Source organism: Marmota flaviventris, chromosome 6 (genome assembly GCF_047511675.1).
Source record: "Marmota flaviventris isolate mMarFla1 chromosome 6, mMarFla1.hap1, whole genome shotgun sequence".
Taxonomy (NCBI): Eukaryota; Metazoa; Chordata; class Mammalia; order Rodentia; family Sciuridae; genus Marmota; species Marmota flaviventris.
Genome location: NC_092503.1, coordinates 208,363 through 214,800, shown reverse-complemented (window position 1 = coordinate 214,800; position 6,438 = coordinate 208,363). Strand labels below are relative to the sequence as shown.

Below are 6,438 nucleotides of genomic sequence, written 5' to 3'. Positions count from 1 at the left end.
GGCGGCGGGGCGGAGGGTGGGGTGTGTGTGTTGGCGGTTGTTCTTCGCGTCTCTAGGTAGGGCAGGCCTAGCGACCTGACAGTGGCCTGTGGGCCGCCGGGGTGGTGGCGAGGGTCCGGAGGGATGGCGGAGGTGCGGACGAGGGGCCCTCTGCGGCGGCCCGGGTGGCGGCCGGGATGGTCGGGGGCGGTGGCGGAGGCTCAGGCTCGCGCGGTGCTGGGCGTGCACAGCCAGGAGGCCCGGGGGAGGGGGACGCGGAGGCCGGGAGGGCGAGGTGGGGGCCAGTCGGCCGCGGTGTGCAGAGCCTTTCCTTTTTGACGCCAACTCTGTGCATGATCTCTGACCGTCCGGTCCTGGGACTTGCTGTTGGTCCCTTTGCCTCGCTCGCGGCCTTCATGCATTCTCTGATTTTTTATTTTCTCATCCTTTCCCCCATCTCCCGCCATCGCCATTGGGTTCCCCTGACCCAGCCGTTCCTTTAGTTTAGAAGGTATAGCGGTGCTTTTTTGCCGGTTGAGCTCTTGGGAAGAAGCGCCACCAGCACAGCAGTGTCAGGTCATTCACTGCTCTTCTAGGCCTCCTTGCCTACCAGTTTTTAAAATCGCTCACCACCTAGTCTTTCAAACCTTTGGCCCACGGAAAGGAATACAGTAGGTGACATCTGAGGTCCCTTGTGGTTTTATAGCAATCCAAGATTCTACCCTATTCCTGAATTGGAATCTGGGTATCATTTATAAGGCAGATTTACTTGAAACTAATGAAGTTCAGTCTTTCATGTCCCTCAATTGCATGGGTTGCTTCCAAGGCCCTGGGAACTCTGCTATCCTGTGTTTATAATTTGTATTTTGTTTTTTACAAAGAAGAACCCCAAGTTGTATATTTCATTCCCTATACAACTTGCCGTTTGTCATATTCTGCTGCCTTGAGATTTACCCTCTTGTCCATCCGACCTTTCCCTCCCTAACTCGTGCTCCTTCATCTTCTAGGGGTGCTCATATGGACGAAGGGGGTTAAGCATGAGCTAACTCAGCTCGTTGGGCAGGACCTTATAACTCTTGCCTTGCAAGTGTAAGTGCAGGTATTGTTAGAGTCATTTCCCTACAGAATTGCTACCTCCTTGAGAGGTTGATGGTGAAATGCATAGGAATCTACTTAGCTGAAGTCATGAAAGCACTCCATAGAAACTAGAGTTGTACACTGGGAATTCATTCAGAGGAATTTATTGCAACCTTTATTTTATTACTTTGAAAACAGGGCAATCCTAATGTGATCAGTTATTTTTATAGAGTATAATAATAAACAAATAATTGTATTTTAGTTTGCTTTTGGACATGTTTCTTTGTAAGGTATTTTATTGGAAAATCTTAAGGGATTTTAAAGTTTAAGTTATTAAAATAAACAATAATGCTTAAAGTATTTCTAGAGGAGTTTTTAGTAGTTTAGAGTCTACCAGATTTAGGAGGTAGATTATTATTTTTTACAAGTTATTAGTGAGTACGTAGATTTGTCTTCATTCATAAAGTGAATCTGTGCATTTGTTAGCCAAAAAAAGCCAGCTCCTGAGCACCATTGATTGACATAGTATTGCTCAGTGAGAAAGACTATGTAAGTCAATTTTATTATAGAACTTTTTTTAAATATATTTATTAGTTGTAGATGGACACAATATCTTTATTTTGTTTATTTTTATGTGATGCTGAGGATCCAACCCAGTGCCTAACACGTGGTAGGCAAGCACTCTACCACTGTGCCACAACCCCTTAGTACTTTTAATATAAAGTCTGCCACATTATATCCTTTAGTGTATCTGCTTGCACACATCTGCATATGTATGCCAGGTTCTGTAAAAGTGGTCAGTATTAATACTGTTGCATTAGGAACCCAAATTTAACTCACTACAGATTCTTGCAAATTATTACAAAGTCATTTACAGTATAACCATTGCCAACTTGAAACAGAGAAGCAACTTCCTGAATAGAGATTTTGGGACAATTTAGGTTTTTGCTCATTAAGCACCAAGATAACACATTTAGGATGGAAATTGTTCTATGATATGTTCTTTTTCTGCCTAGTGTGACAAACATTCCTCAGTGGTCTCAAATGAATATTGAACTGTATGTAGTTTTTTAATGTTGTGATATAAACAGGGATGCAGATGCAGATCTTTCCTGGAGTTTTTAGGTCTCTGCTTTTTTTTAGTGGGGTCTTTTTGTTTTTGTTTTAATTCTTTTCTTTCTTTCTTTTCTTTTTTTTTTTTTTTCTTTTAGTTTCCCTGTGTCAGCTGTCAGAACTTCTTACTGCTGTCAGTATACCTGCCTAAGGTTGCCCTTTCCATCATGTATTCTTCTCTACTTGCTACTTTGGGTTCAGTTGTTAGAACTGAGGAGAAAAAATAGTCCATAGCCTATAAGAGCCTGAAGGAGTTTCTCCTGAAAATTTTGTTTTAGCTTTAACTTGTGGATTTTTTGATATATATCAGGCCTTATTCTGAATCCTGGATAAGTAAGGCAGCATAACTATTTGTAGGTATACTCACATTTTTGTGTGTGTTGAGTGACATCGTTTTCACAGTGCTTCCTGCACTTGTAAAAAGATTTGTAGAACTGCAGTTGGGTAAGGAAAGGCAAAGGGCTGTTGGGAAAAGCCAGAGACCCTCTTGTCACTGTTATCCTTGGAGGGCCCTGGGAATGACTGGGAATAACCTGTGGGTAGGAGACTGTAGGCCCTCCTGGTGTGCAGTGACCAGGTCACCCTCAGATGCATCTGTGTCAGTGGAGAGGTGAGGCCTAAGGAAAGGAAGACAGGCTTTTGAGATTGGTGGGCTTGGATGCTGCCATTCCTGTTAGTTAATATCTGTGGCCTTAAGCAAGTGGTTATTTTCACCTAGCACACACTGTCAATTTCCTCCCCCATAACTACACCTTTACTGCAATGTGTCCTTGAGAAAAGAGGCTGAACAAAACCGATGTGTGGGACTAGGGGGCCCATCTGCCACGGGGCTTTTGAAATAAATTACACATTTAAAGTGTCCCATTGGTCACATTTTGACATGTGTACGCCTCCAGATTTTCTTCTGTCCTGCAGGAGCCACCATCTGGTTCATACTTTATCCACAGCCCTAGCAGGGCTCTGGAGTGTGGTAAATACTCCTTGGACATTTACTTAGGTGAGTGTGGGAATTTGGTTAGGCTGCCAAGTACAGTTGTCCTTGTGCAGGGGTCAGGCACACGTGAACTGTTCATGTGCCCAAGAGACCTAGAGGAACCTTGGCATAGGTCAGCATCAGGTGGGGCTAGGCTGAGGTGTGCTGCTCTGTCAGTTTCCACAGATGTTTAGAAGTTGAAAGTTAGGAGTAAAGGAGTTCCTGGATTTGTCTTTTTTCCTTCCACTTCACGTTTTAGTAGCCCAGCAGTTGAGACAGGCTTCGCTGTCAGAGGAAAGTGCAGCTTGGCCTAGGAGCAGCAGCCTCCAGATCCACTGTGCCTGCAGTTCCTTGTAGCTCCTCAGAACTTCCTGCATTGATGTTGGTGTTGATTTTGCAAGCCCTGTGTTGGGCTGCTGGAGGACAGCATTTCTTCGCATTCTATCCTAGGATACATGTGGGGTCTCAGAAATCCTTGTGGATTTCTATTCTTTTTAGAAATCCTTGTGGATTTCTATTCTTTTTGCCCTTGCATTTATCTATTATTTCAAATAGATTTGGGGCCCCTTATATGAGACATTGTGCTAGCTGTTGGGATGAGACAGATAAACATGTCATTGTCCCAAGTGGCCCACCTTAACAGTGGTGATTCCCCAGTGTCCCACACTATATTTAGGGCAGTGAGACTCCTACCTAATGAGACAAGATTTCTACTTTCTTTCTAAACGGCAGTGATCAACATATAAAAAGTTCCTATATGAATTGCAGGGAGAATTAATTGAAATCTAAATTATATGTATTTGTTCAGTCATTCTTTAATAACTGCATTATTATTTCTTTATAGAAGGAGAAGCCTCTATATATGCACTCAACAGTAAAGGGAAAACAAAAAGTAATTATTTGAGGTGATAGGCGCAGTTTCCTGTCCTTTTGGACACTTCTGTCATCTCATGCTGACTGCACTTGTGCTTGGGTGATGCTTCCAGACCTGGCCATCAGGGACGTTGCTCTACAAAGTGGGCGTGGCAAGTATTTAGCTCTTGAATTCATGGAAGTATGGGAAGGCCTCCTTCAGCTTCATGATTCCCAACTCCTTTCCTACCCTGGTTCTTTTTTGTAAATGCCAAAGGAGAACACTTTTTCATGTCGCATACTTGAGGTTTATCTGTGACTCAAATGTGAGAAATTGGCAGTGTGAAAGACAGGAAAAGCTTGTGCTTGTTCAGGTGAAACAGTGGGCTTTTCACTACTAGTGTGAGAAAGGGGCAGAAACATCTGAATAAAAGCAGAGTCTGGGGGCTGGGGATGTGGCTCAAGCGGTAGCGTGCTCGCCAGGCATGCGTGCGGCCTGGGTTCGATCCTCAGCACCACATACAAACAAAGATATTGTGTCCACCGAGAACTAAAAAATAATAAATATTAAAATTCTCTCTCTCTCTCTCTCCCCCTGTTTAAAAAAAAAAAAAAAAAGCAGAGTCTGGCTTCTTGCAAAATAAAGTGGTTATTTTGAGAAATTTACTGTTGTCATTTACAGTTTCAGTAGAAAATGATTGCATCAAAAAGAAGGATTTTTTTTTAAATGTCAAGGCAAGAAAGACAAGTTCAACTGTGACACAACCTGCTGTGCAGGTGGGCGTCATTCTGGAAAGCGATTGGTGGGGTTTCTGTGCCCAGCTCTTAGCTCTCTCTCCACCTGTGTGTTGTTTTCTCCTGTGTCTTGAGTGACCCAGCCAGAACTTCCAGGAGCGGTCTGAACTGAGGGCTTATGGGAAAGGAATCAACAGGGGCTAGCCATGCACTCTGGGATACCCCAGCACTCAGCACAGACCTGTGAAGGACATAGAACTGAGTTAGTCTCTGATTTATAAGATTTATCTTTGACCTGCTTAATTCAAAGTAAGGCATAGAATAATAGTCTAGAGTCTATTCTAACCAACATTTTTATTTCTTTCCCAAAGCCTGTCCCCTGCTTACTATGTTATAACAACATTGAGGAATACCTTTAGGAGCCAGGCATATATCTCAGTGGTAGAGCTCTTGCTTAGCTCCTGTGAGGCTATATGTTAGATCTCTAGCACATGAAAAAGCAGTGTAACCATCGTGGAGAAAAGATCCATGTCCATGAATCCAACAGAAACCCAACAGCTAAGAGATAATTATGTTATGAGGCCCAGTTTCTACTGTAGTAGCTCAATACTTTGACTTTGTTTCCATAGCAAACTCTATACTAGTGATAGTGAGTAGTGATTTGAGGCATATGTATTCATATAGTCTCTTTAATAACATATGGTCAGGACTTTGATGAGTTTCCATATATAATAGGTGATATTTATCTCTGCCCATATATTATATATTTTCATTTTTAATGACTATTAAACAGATAGCTTCAGATTAAACCATTACAGGTCAGTGTCCAGTAGCAATAAGTATATTTTTTAAGAGAGTCTTATGAGGGTGTCTGTTGTCATCACAGTGATTTGTTTACAGTTCCTTCACTTGTGAATTAGAACTTTTGATTTCTATAAGGGTTTCTTCTTTTTTTGTTTAAATATTTATTTTTTTTTAGTTTTAGGTGGACACAATAACTTTATTTTGTTTTTATGTGGTGCTGAGAATCGAACCCAGTGCCTCACGCATGCTAGGCGAGCGCTCTACCATATGAGCCACATCCCCAGCCCTTCTATAAGGGTTTCATTAGAGTTGCCTTATAGATTAAAGTTTGTATGTGTAGATGCCCAATTCAGCATGGTAGCTGGTAAGTGCACTGAAAAATGAGGGCTGCTGATATGTGCTTGGACATGACCCTGATGGTTCAGAAGAAACCATGGTGAATGTGTGCTTGGATGTGGGACCTGACAGCTCAGAGGAGACTGTAGTGATTGTGTGCTTGTATGTGACCCTGATCGCTCAGAGGAAATGATAGTGAATATGTAGACATTGAAATCCAGGAGGTCCTCATAGAATATTTTCTGAGCATTGATGATTTTTCCTTGCCTAAAGGAGGACATCATATGATATAAATGTATTTTGTTCCATTTTTATTTTTATAAACTATTTTAATTCTTTGAGCATTTTCTATTTGATTTTAGCTTTTAGAATGGGCTATTTTTTTCATCAATCACAAATTCAGATAGTACGATGCTTAATATGGTGAATTTGTATGAATTTTTCTTTTCAATTCATTTATTGAGATCTGCTTGATAACAGTTTTCCGTATACAGTTTGACAAGTTTTATGATAGCATTATGCAATTGTAAAACTCTCAGCACAAAGTAGTACACTTGTTTATGACCACA

The 6,438-nt window shown here is 41.8% G+C and overlaps 1 protein-coding gene across 3 annotated transcripts in view; it reads left to right on the top strand.

The window, feature by feature from the left end:
• Positions 1 to 6,438, top strand: part of Fam120b (family with sequence similarity 120 member B) — a 54,886-nt gene continuing 48,448 nt past the window's right edge. For all 3 annotated transcript variants that reach the window (XM_027939445.2, XM_027939444.2, XM_027939446.2), the window contains exon 1: positions 1 to 56. The gene's annotated coding sequence lies outside the window, so the exon portion shown is untranslated. The remainder of the gene's footprint in view (positions 57 to 6,438) is intronic.